Source organism: Helicoverpa zea, chromosome 28 (assembly GCF_022581195.2).
Source record: "Helicoverpa zea isolate HzStark_Cry1AcR chromosome 28, ilHelZeax1.1, whole genome shotgun sequence".
Lineage (NCBI taxonomy): Eukaryota > Metazoa > Arthropoda > Insecta > Lepidoptera > Noctuidae > Helicoverpa > Helicoverpa zea.
Window position 1 is genome coordinate 5,085,192 of NC_061479.1, and position 12,620 is coordinate 5,097,811.

Genomic DNA, 12,620 nt, shown 5'->3' on the forward strand with positions numbered 1-12,620 from the left:
AACCAAACCAACTTGTATTTTTCAAAATCTTTTTCCGGTAAAAATAATTATCTATGGCTTGTGTTTAAACACCACCCAAAAAAGTACCTATTTTACTACCAAAAAAATTCCAAACGGTTACCAAAATGGATAAATGGTCACCAAATAACGTTTCCAAAAATATTATTAGGTAAAACCATTTTTTCGTATTATTGACTACTAAAAAAATATATGGACGCCTTTAAAATACACTTTAGACCAAATATTATATATTGTCACTACTTAGATGTTACCAATTATGTAATACCATGACTCCTAATTTGGTCATTTTTGTTAGACTAAAAAAGCTAACGATCGCTAGAATATTTCCCAAATACCAATTAATATACTGGGGTTCCCAAACGTACGTCGCTTATTTATTGTTATATGAATTTGTGTGTAACTCAGTAGTAAAATGTAAGCACGCAACATGCAGCAAGCATGGCTTCTGTCACGGCTCCGGCACTGCGGGGCTCCGGCGGTCCCATGCGAGCTTATCGCACCACCGCAGCTTCGGCTTGCTGGCCGGCGGAGCCGGCCAGCCTCAGCCGCGGCGGCGAGCCTTAAAAACTACCTGCGCCTCAGCTCGCAGGCCGCCTCGCCCCTCTGCGCCTACGTGGATTTGAATTGCACTCTAGGGGTAGGGCAGACAAGACTACGTGGAGTCGGTTTTGCAGCGATTCGTTTTCGTCACTAACTTTGATTTTGGTAATAATATTAATCTTTTAGTTGGATAGAATTTGGTGACCATTAATCCATTTTGGGAACCAAAAATAATATTTGTGCGAGATTTGCGATTTTTCTGATGTTATTTTATTTTTTTTTGGATCATAATATTATATACTTTAGTGCCCTTTTAATAAAGTCAATTTATTTTTTTTGGAGTTGTTTATTTTATTTGGTGCCTCAGCTTAGAGTCTTAAAAATATTTTTGGTGATCGCCTAAATTATACCCATTATCTATGAAGATGATGTAAGCTAATGTTAATTGGTAAGTAGTAAACTTTGTACCCATTCAATTTGAGCATTCGACGATCACGATTGTAAGATTGGAGCTTAATGTTCACCTATACTTATCTATAGTAATATACAGATGCCGGCACGGATATTGGGCTCTCGGCGGAAGAGTGGGGATCGCTTTGCGCACCTGTACGCATAAGGCAATAAGGCAGTAAATCGCTTCTGCGCAGGTGAAGGTCATGGCCCGATATCCGTGCCGATAACTGTAATATAGAGAAAACATTTTTTGTTGTTTTGTAAAATCCTATCACCGTTGGAAAACTGCACTCTTCCCGAGTAACATAGGCTGTATTTTATCCCTGTACGGTTAATATTACAGTTACGGTTAAGGTTACAGTAGTTAATACCTAATAGCAATTAAAGTAACAAAAAATAGAGGGAAAAATATAAGAAAACTTTTAAAATTTTAATTTACAGGGAATTGCAACCACTAAGCAGTCACTAGTGCGTTTAATTTCACACAAAACCTTTGACGTCAGAATCCTTTTTTAATAACTTTGAGAGTATCCGAATAATTGGACGCACCAATCTTAAGTCCGATTTGGGAAAGAAATTCTTATACTGTTAGAAAGCCCGCTTATTCAGGGAGGCTATACGCAGTAGCCTATTTATATTTGTGGATAAAAAGTATTTTATCCGGATGCGTGAATTAGTTCCCACGGGAGGCTTATGCACCCAGCGGGGCCCAGTAGGGCCAAGGCCTGCCGGGGCTGCGGGTTGTCCGCGCGAGTTACCGCGGCGCTGGTAAAGTTATCGGCACGGATATTGAGCTCTCGGCAGAAGAGTGGGGATGGGGATCCCTTTGCGCACTGTAAACATAAGGCAATAAACCAATAAATCGCTTCTGCGCAGGTGAAGGTCAGGGCTCAATATCCGTGCCGATAACTATACATAAAAGGCCTACGACGGAACAAGACGGTTTTTAGGAGTCTGACACTCCCTCACCGCTGCTAACCCACAGCGGGACACATTTGATGATTTTTGACGTCGTTAAAAAAAGGCCTGTGCAAGAGATTGTGTAGGTATGAAAAGAGATGTGACATTTGTTGTAAAATAGTTGTAATTGAAAATACGTTATTATGTAAAGGGAAAAACTTATTGAGAAAAAAATTTACAAGTCAAGTGACATATAAAAATATAATATTTGAAATATAAAAAATAAATACTGTAAAAGCCAGTATGATTAGATATTAGAACTCCTTCAACAACATTTAGTGCTTGGTTTTTTTTAATGCTAGTAACACAATTGAAAAAATCAGTATTTAGGTGCCTACCTAAGTTTGTTATATGTTAATAAGTAACTCACTGCACATACCGATGCAAATACGCATACACTATTGCAGGTGCTTGATTATTTATTTGTTATTTACATATCGGGTGTGTCGTTCATAATCACATTAAATGAAATGCGTTAATATACCTACTGGTTAATATATGTCGATTAACACAAAGATAAAAGAAAAATAGGTATAAATAAAAATTTTTTTTTTTCAAACAAAGTAAATGGAATAAAAATGTGCAAAAATTAGAACACCATATAAAAGTCAGTCATTACAAACAACTGAAATTCTCCCTTGAAAACTGACAGCTGTCAACTGATCAACGATACTCCTAACTTTATCTCTGTTTTACACATGATGTTGTAAATTATAAAAACGAAAAATGACTCCTGTGGTTAAACCACTGAATGGATTAGGTTATTTTTTTTACAATTCGCCATAGAATATCATAAAGTATATGCGATAGGATTTAATGTGATTGTGAACGACACACCCGTTATAAGTAAAGTTATTGTCCAGTGTAATTTACATAAAAATATAATTTCAGTAATAAAAAATACTTGAACAATTAAATGTGCAAGTATCAATTATCATAATTGGAAACAATTGGCGGTTATAATTACATTATTATATGGCAAAAAAAATATATAGGTATTTGTATAATGGTTTCTGTAAAGAGGTTTCTGTCTTTGAAGCCTCAGTAGTTTTGTCGATACCGATCATCATTTGCCTAGTCTTTTCCCGACTATGTAAGGGTCGGCTACCAGTCTAACTGGATGCATATTTATTTGATATATATTTTTAGATACTTAGATATATTTCCTTCTTCATCAATTCATTTTATTCAACAATATTTTTCTAAAAGTTGAAATTAAATAAATAACTGCGTGAACTCAAACCTATGGGAAATCAAACCTAAGACTGCCAGACCTATAAGAGCCAAACGAAGCAATTTTATTTAAATATTATTTGATATTTACATAATTATTATTTGAAAATAATTTAAATAAATGGCAAAAATATTTAAATTTCAGAAACGTCATTTAGGCTTAAACGGCAATTTTTCCAAAAACAACATTAAACATTACAAGCATTATGAAAAAAAAAAACTTTTATATTTTGCCATGCTAGCATAAAAAACGTAGTTAGGTACTAGAGCTAGAATTTTGAAATAAACCTCATACAAGAAATGTGAAATCCTATCTTAGTACTCAAAACCATGGATAGATTGAGACTTTGAGAGCGACCGTAAGTAGCTACAATTTGCTACAGTAAGATAGAATCTTATACATGCACTAATTTACTTTTCACACTTCATAAAACAATCTAATTTTTCCTTACAAAAAATATATTTTTCAAGCAACTATTTAACCAATAAGATCTACTATAAAAATAAGTACTAAAACCATAGACACTTACCGGTGTAAATAGGTTTAAAGTCCAAATAGTTTTCACATAAAACAAATTGTTTATGGTATAACCGTGCGCGCTTGGCCGATGCGCAAGAGTTACTGAGTTAACATCTGTGAGTTTCGCCGCGTTTTGGGGTTCCGTAAGTTTGTGATAAAAACTTTTTTAACATTATTTTATGTTGTGGATTGTACTTTGAGACTATCTAAAATATGCAAAATCATTTTTCTTTTGTTGGTTTTCTTAATGTTTGTTTGTAGTTGGTTCTAGTAAATTCAAGCGGTTTTACCGGATAAACGACATTAGGTAGACTTTATTTAAATAGATCCAGCCATTACTTACCCGTAAAAGTATTCTAACTGCCTTTCTAAGTATATCCTACAATTTATATACAATTTGTAAGAATATAATATGCATGTACCTACGTAGGTTTGTTACTCATTCACGCGAAAACTACTAAATACATTTTGATGAAATTAGACAGTAACATAGTTTATAATCAGAACCTATGCACCAGTCTAACCAATGTGTATTGGGTTGCCCGGGTAACTGGGTTGAGGAGGTCAGATAGGCAGCCGCTCCTTGTAAAGCACTGGTACTCAGCTGCATCCGGTTAGACTGGAAGCCGACCCCAACATAGTCGGAAAAAAGGCTCGGAGAAGGAACCCGTGCTGACTAATTCGTGGGCGATTAATATCATATAACAAACTGTCATTATGTGTATTTATGATATTACTTTTTAGGTATTGTACGTCGTTTAAAAGAATGGCTGTCCCAGTTAACTCGATTCTATTTTAAATCTATAACTATAGAAGAGCAGTTTATATTTTATTGGTTAGGTAGGCTAATAAGATAACTGAGTTATGCAATTAGCATAAACCAACGGTATTTACTGTTTTAGTGTTCAAAATGGGGTAACTATGTGTTTGTCAATATATCACAACTGGTTTTTAGGTCCTATGTTGATTTTCCGTATCAATTCGTAAGATAGAAACCTAAGATTCATATTTTTAATACTTTCAATAAGTATATAAAAAACATTTAAGTGCTTATAGGTTTAAGAAGTAATCAATTCATAGTGTAAAATAAAAACACGCAAAACTAAGTCGTAAGCAAAGTTCAACGAGACCTTTCCAACAAGTCCAAACACTGTTATGATACGATGTTCCATCAGAGTACTTCAACAGTACCTACCATATTTATTATAGGTATTGTCATCAGAACTACGTACATACATACAGTCAATTTTGATGACGCTACGATTCTTGGAAGATGGTTAAATTAATTACCTTAGATGCCACTACATTGAAGAAGCTGCGGGATTGTTCGCGCGAATTACCGTTGCTTTTTTACATAAAGGGACATGATGGGTTTTAGTCAGTAAGAGTCTGACACTCCCTCACGCTGCACCCACAGCGGGAGAGGTCATTTAACGACCTCCCATAAAAAAGAAAGGTTCCTTTATTTATTTACACACAGTTCGATCTAATACATGAAAAAGTCTAGAAATTAAAATAAATTAAACCGACGGAACTCACAAACGCAAATTGATATATCCGTGTAACTAATTAGCAATTACGAAGCATGATAAGCAGTAAGTATATACCTACATGATGATGAAATTACAACGACAAGGCTTGTGCAATTTCGATAATCATCAATTTTGATCCGATTGTCTCAGGGTGCGTCCACATCTGGCGAATGCGCCGCGAATGCGCAGCACGCGAGCCGATCGCGAGCTGTCCGCGAGCTGCGCGCGTGCATTTTTGTTCGTGCGCCGCTTCTGCGCCGCCCGCGCGCAGCTCGCGCGCGACCTAAGCGCCGCACGCGAGCGGCGCGCAGGCGGCGCGCGACGTCTGCCATCTTCGATAGTACTGAGCCAATATACGGAACTGTAAGGGTGCGTCCACATCTGGCGAATGCGCCGCGAATGCGCAGCACGCGAGCCGATCGCGAGCTGTCCGCGAGCTGCGCGCGTGCAGTCACTGCAATAGTTCGGTGCGCCTCTTTAGCGCAACTCACGCAACGCTCGTATAGAGCGCGCGAGCGGCGCGCGATCTGCGCGCAATCAGTTCTCGCCCTTACAGTTCCGTATATTGGCTCAGTACTATCGAAGATGGCAGACGTCGCGCGCCGCCTGCGCGCCGCTCGCGTGCGGCGCTTAGGTCGCGCGCGAGCTGCGCGCGGGCCAAGCAGAAGCGGCGCACGAACAAAAATGCACGCGCGCAGCTCGCGGACAGCTCGCGATCGGCTCGCGTGCTGCGCATTCGCGGCGCATTCGCCAGATGTGGACGCACCCTAAGGGCGAGAACTGATTGCGCGCAGATCGCGCGCCGCTCGCGCGCTCTATACGAGCCTTGCGTGAGTTGCGCTAAAGAGGCGCACCGAACTATTGCAGTGACTGCACGCGCGCAGCTCGCGGACAGCTCGCGATCGGCTCGCGTGCTGCGCATTCGCGGCGCATTCGCCAGATGTGGACGCACCCTTAGATGATGGTTATTATTTAAAACTAGCTTCTGCCCGCGACTTCGTACGCGGATCCTGTCCCTTATGCCAGCAACTGCGGGGTCAGCAAAATCAAAGATCTGAATCGTCGGATATTGAATTTTCAGGGCCCGTTGACTTCAAAACAACGGAATACGCATAACCATTAGAAACGTTCCGTATATTTAATTTTTGTACTTTAACGGCAAAAGCACAGCAGACTAAACAAAACGCTGAGAACTGAACCGCAATAGACGTGACCATAGGGATAAAAGTAGTGATTCTAATTAGTCCGCATTTAAGTTGTGTGTGGCAAAAATATTACACGTATTATTACGTAAAAAAACATTAAATAGATGACAAAGTCGTGGTGACTTAGTAGAAGTCGTGGTGGTTTAGTGGGTAGAGAACCAATCTCTCAAGTATGAGCGTGCGTCTTTGATTCCAGGTCTGGCAAGTGCCTGCCAATGCAACTTTTCTAAGTTCGCATGTACTTTCTACGTATATTTTGGATACCAATGACCGTTATTTGGAGGGGATGTTAAGCTGTAGGTTCCGGCTGTCATTGAACATTCTTGGCAGTCGTTATGGTTAGTCAGAAGCCAGTAAGTCTTACCAAGGGGTGTTGGGTTGAGCGGGTAACCGGGTTGTGAGGGTCAGATAGGCAGTCTCTCCTTGTAAAACACTGGTTCTCAGTTGCATCGTGACTGAAAGTCGACCCTAACATAATTGGGACAAAGGCTCTTAAGATAATAACGACAATAATAATGAGATATAGGCACCGCAGGACATCTGAGGCTGATGACGGGGAGTAGCGACCCCGCGGGGCTATATATACTGAGTTCTCCAGGGAGAGTATACTGTCCCCCATCTCCGGCCGGTCGGAGTGAACCATGACGGGGGTAGGTCTCACGCCTCTGGCTTGACTTGGCCGTCCAGAGTGGAATCGCTAGAGCAGGATTAGTAGCCCTGCTCGCAGGGTAGGTGCCTCATGGTAAGCACAGGAAGCGCGTAATCTGCGTTTAAAGTCCGCCGAGGTATCCTCACCCTTCAGCCGCTCATGTCCCTGTTGCCCTCTTGTTGCTATTCAGTGACTGGTTCCCGGGGGCCCAGTAAGTGAGGTGGCGAGTCTCGCCCTTCCATTTTTACATGTACCTAATACATTGTCATCCACTAACATCCCATCACAATAGCCCAAGTAGTTTTTCTCTATGGAGATCCATAGTTAGCAATAGTTTAGCACAGAACCGGGGATTGTCTTTTTTTTAACGACGTCCACCGGGGATTGTCCTTGGGTTCATTTCTATAGTGTATAAAGGGATAATCGTCGGTTTTGTGTCACCATTTCATTAAAGTTGTCTCAAAAGGGCTTCAGTGTGTTGGCTTCGGCCCCACGTTTGCCTCCCAAAAATTCGGAACTCTGTAGTCCCGAGGTCTGGAAGAGACATACAAAATAATAATGAGATATAACGCAACAAAGTCGGAGAGTGGGGGCTCGTGACGCCACGTCTAGGTATGTAAAATTTGTACTAAGCAGTGACTAAACACGAAATTCAAGCGTTGTTGTATCTTCGTTATTATTTGTTTGTGAGAGAGAGAAAAGAAAAATGCGTGTCCATTATTTTAGGGTTATCTAAAAGACGGACGAATTACTTTTTTTGATTCACCATACCTAGAGATGTAAAGTGACCGTCACGTTATATGTGACCGATTAATCTGACCGAGCATATTGGACATTTATCCAATTTGACCGGTCACTTATTGTCATTTATTGTCAGCAACGTCAGAATCGTTTTTTTTTTGTTTAAAAATAGAATTTATTAGAAATAAACGTTTTTTCTTTCTTTATTTTATAAAACTACGGAAGTTTTAGAATCATCGAAGGTAACCAAATGTCATTCATCGATCTTTAAGATAAGATTTCGCCCGGCGGGAGATGTCGTGCGGTGTTCCGCAGGGGTCGGATCTGGGCCGCTCTTGTGGAACATCGGCTACGACTAGGTGCTGCGCGCCGACCTCCCTAGCGGCGTCAGCGTGGTCTGCTACGCTGACGACACGTTGGTTCTGGCACAAGGGAGGTCGCACCAGGAGGCGGCCGAGATAATGACGCCCGGGGTTGCGACGATCATCGAGAGGATCTAGCTGCTGGGCCTGGAGGTGACGTTGCACAAATCCGAGGCCATGTGCTTTCATGGGCTTCGGAACGCGCCACCTTCAGGCTCCCAAGTCACGGTGGGGGGGGGGGGGGTTCCCATCGGCGTCGAGAGGGCGATGAAGTACCTAGGACTCGTCCTCGACAGCCGGTGGAACTTCGTTGAGCATTTCCGACCTTTGGGCCCCAAACTGGAGAAGGCAGGTGCTGCCTTCAAACGGCTCCTGCCCAATCTGGGAGGCCCAAACGCCCCCTGCCGTAAACTCTACGCGGGGGTCATGCGGTCCATGGCCCTTTACGGGGCCCCGGTATGGGCACGTTCGGTACGGCCGCGTGCTGTACACTACCTGAACGTGCCCCAAAAGGTGATAGCCATTAGGCTAATCCGGGGGTACCGTACGATCTCCCGTGAAGCAGCTGGCCTACTTGCTGGACTGCCACCGTGGGATCTGGAGGCGAGAGTCTTCTTGCGCCTGTACGACTGGCGCGAGGAGACACTGCGCCGGGGGGAAACTCCGTTGCCGCGGCAAGTTGTCGCGCAGCGGGCGGAGCTCCGGCGCGATCTCATGGTGGCCTGGAGGGAGCGACTGTCGCAACCCAGTGCAGGGCACGCCACCATCGTGGCGGTAAGTCCCCTCTTTGAGGAGTGGCTCGGGAGGAGTCATGGCGCCCTCACGTACCGCATGACGCAGGTCCTCACCGGACACGGTTGTTTCGGGAGGTACCTGTACCGAATCGGTCGTGAGGAGGCGCCCGGGTGTCACCACTGTGCGGACAGCCCCGAGGACACGGTGGACCACACAGTCCAGGTGTGCCCCGCATGGGAAGGGCACCGCTGGGTCCTCGTCGAGGCTTTAGGCGGCGGCGACCTCTCGCGTCCGGCCCTGATCCAGGCCATGGTCCGGGGCGAGAGGGAATGGGATGCCGTCGCCTCCTTCTGCGAAGCAATAATGCTCGAGAAGGAGGAGGCGGAACGCCAGAGAGTTCGCACCTCTCATCCCAGCCGCCGTGCTGGACCAGGTAGACACCACGGGCGCCGGGTGTCGCGAGATGACTCCCGGCCACCGTAGGTGTGGGTCTGTGGGCGGTGAGTTCCGGTGGCTCATCGTCCCTCTGTCTACTTAGACGACAGACCCGTGTCGACACACGCTCCTCAAAGAGATGTCAGCAACCCCAGAGGGGCCCAGTTGGGCCAAAGCCTGCCGGGGCTGCGGGTTGTTCGAAAGAGTTACCGCGGCTCTGGTACATAAAAGGCCTACGACGGAACACGACGGTTTTTAGTCAGTAAGAGTCTGACACTCCCTCACCGCTGCTAACCCACAGCGGGAGGGGTCATTTGATGATTTTCAATGTCGATAAAAAAAAAAAGATTTCGCCGACACTCTATGATTAATGATTTGTCAGTATACATCAATAAAAATAAATACGTACTTGAGAGTCTATCTTTTTAAAAGGTTATCTATGCACTATGTTGGTTTAGAAAGGCAATTATAGGTATTATTTCACATTCATAATGTTTTTAATTTGCTTGAGACGAAAATAATAATTGTACCAAGTAAAAAATACTTATTTAATATATCTGACCAGTCTGACAATAAATGTCCAATGTGACCGGTCATTTAATATTAATTGACGGTCACTTATCGTATGTGACCGTCAGTTTACAACACTAACCATACCTATTTCATAACATTCATTTCTATACATTTCAAGTGTAGTATTGCTCTTGAGTTTCACATCAGGTGTTCCAGATCTTCAATGTTTATACGTCAATAGAGAGTGCTTATCAGATTGAACCACTTTTGCTAAAACGTCATATCTTCATATGCTATAGTCTACCTGGGCTCCTGGAGTTTCACATCAGGTGTTTTAGAGAGTGCTTATCAGATTGAACAACTTTTGCTAAAACGTCATACCTCTATATGCTATAGTCTAGCTGGGCCCCTGGAGTTCCACATCAGGTGTTTTAGATCTTCAATTTATATAAGTCAATAGAAAGTGCTCATTAAATTGAACAACTTTTGCTAAAACGTCATACCTGTATATGGTACAGAGAAGCTGGGCTCTTGGGGTTCCACATCAGGTGTTCCAGATCTTAAAATTTATTATCTCAGCTGAAAATGCTCATCACATGAAACAATTTTTGCCTTGGTACCATTTTTGTATCTCTTATAGTTTTGCTGGTCTGTTGGAGTTCTGCATCAGGTCTTCAAGTTTCGAAGATAAATTGTAGCCTATGTGTTGACCAGGCTTAATACTGATACAACAAAGAAAAAATCATTGAAATCCGTTCAGTAGTTCGGAAGATTAGCGTGTACAAACAAACAGACATACAGACAAAATTTTTTTTGGATTTGTGTTCCATTACTGTTTCTAAACCCCACCCAATTATTATTTTTTTAATATATTCAATGTACAGACACAGTTTTTTTACAGATTTATTATATGTATATAGATTACGAGTTCCTAAGTATATTGTAAGGCGTTGCTTCACGTTCTAATTGGTTTGTTGGATTCTAATATTAAAGATTTTGTTATTAGTTGGTACTATATACCTTACCGTGGTGATTAACGCTCATCCCTTCTCTGTATGGGAATAAATGCCGGTGGTGATGATGAAATACATCTTAGGTAGGTACATACATTAATAATGACGTCTTTGCCGATCATCAGCCAGCCACGGCAGCTGTGTTCATTTGAATAAATGAATAAGCAGGATATTATAATAGCGCACAAGTATTTTCACAAGACACAGGTGCACTCACTATTCCTTCACTCTCATAGCGCGTTGAGACGGCAATCCAACACGACCGGAGAAAGATCAGGCGCAGGACCGACATTAACGTGCGCTCCGATGCACGGATGTATCGATCCCCATCTTACAGGCTATTGCCAGCCTTGGGAAAGTTTCTAAAATCCACAGGTCAATTTCGGCCCGACCCGAGAGTTGAAGCCGAGACCTCGTGCATAGTAATAGCGCTATGCTACAATTAAGAAGGCAGTAAATATACGGAACCACCATATTTGTCGTGAGTTCAACTGTTTGCGCAACTCAAGTCTTAGTGAAGTCATAGTATAAGCATTTTTTTGTCTAAAATGTATTGTACATACATTGTGAGTACTTCTTATGCTGAAAGCAAGCGTGTCAAGCTGAATAGGTAGATGGTTATGTATAGATTTTTACCATTAGTTAAATGGTTGCAAAGGGGAATTATTTTAAACTTGAGTCTGAAATTCTTATAAGAACTTTTGGAATTAGTTGTGCTACTGGCCCTAGCTTGAGTTATACTTTTATTTATTTATTTAGGCACACCAACAACTTATTTACAAATACTTTCACATATGTAAGTTTACAATTGTAATAAGTTCTGCGTAAATATGTTAATTACAGGTGCGCACAACGTTCAAATTAAAAATAACTTAAATTAAACTAAACCAAACTATGCATACCAAAAATAATAATAAAAAAAAGAAGAAGAATCGATAGAGGTAAATGACAAGGTACTATTCAAATTGGTCAATTTTGTGCAAAATTTAATTTATATGAGGCATTTACATTGCGCTTAAATTTATTATAGGAATCATGGAAAATATTATTTTTATTATACTTGATGTTAACTTAGATAAAACAACAAAAAGAACTATTTCATATTTGTATTTCCCGCTCCATAATGCACCCTTCATTTAGTTAGTAAGTAGGTACTTACCTATCGTCACATTTTAGATTAGCAAAAAATATTGGACATGTATTTTTCATTTTTAACAAAACATTAAATATTATCTATAATATTACTCATAATATATTAAGAGTGCGGGCTCGTGACGTCACATCTATGTACCATATAAGTACTTAAAAGTGACGTAAAACAAAATTCTAGTTATCGGCACTAATCTTGAGCTCTGACCTACATCTGCGCAGAAGTGATTTATGATGACGCGATGCGCTGCGGGCCAATCACCGCTTTAGCCCGCCCCCGCGACTCACTTCATACCAAAATCAAAATCAAAAAGTCATTTATTCAAAGTAGGCTGAAAATCAGCACTTTTCGAACGTCAATACAAAAGACAGCCCCCAAAACGCCCGCCCTTCACCACTTCCTGTGTGTTTTTGCTGGGAAGAAGAAGTGGTGGAACAAACTCCCCAGCAACACAATTCTGTCTGTATGGTTTGAAGAACCGTATACAAATATTTAAATATCACTATACAACATTGTGTACATAAAGTATATAAAATCAATTCAAATAGTTAATCATGT

The 12,620-nt window shown here is 41.6% G+C and overlaps 1 protein-coding gene across 1 annotated transcript in view; it reads right to left on the bottom strand.

Moving 5' to 3' along the window:
• The window catches only part of LOC124643736 (putative fatty acyl-CoA reductase CG8306), a 47,199-nt gene extending 43,343 nt beyond the window's left edge, over positions 1-3,856 (bottom strand). Inside the window, exon 1 of the mRNA XM_047182796.1 lies at positions 3,738-3,856. The gene's annotated coding sequence lies outside the window, so the exon portion shown is untranslated. The remainder of the gene's footprint in view (positions 1-3,737) is intronic.
• Between the last annotated feature and the right edge of the window lie 8,764 nt (positions 3,857-12,620).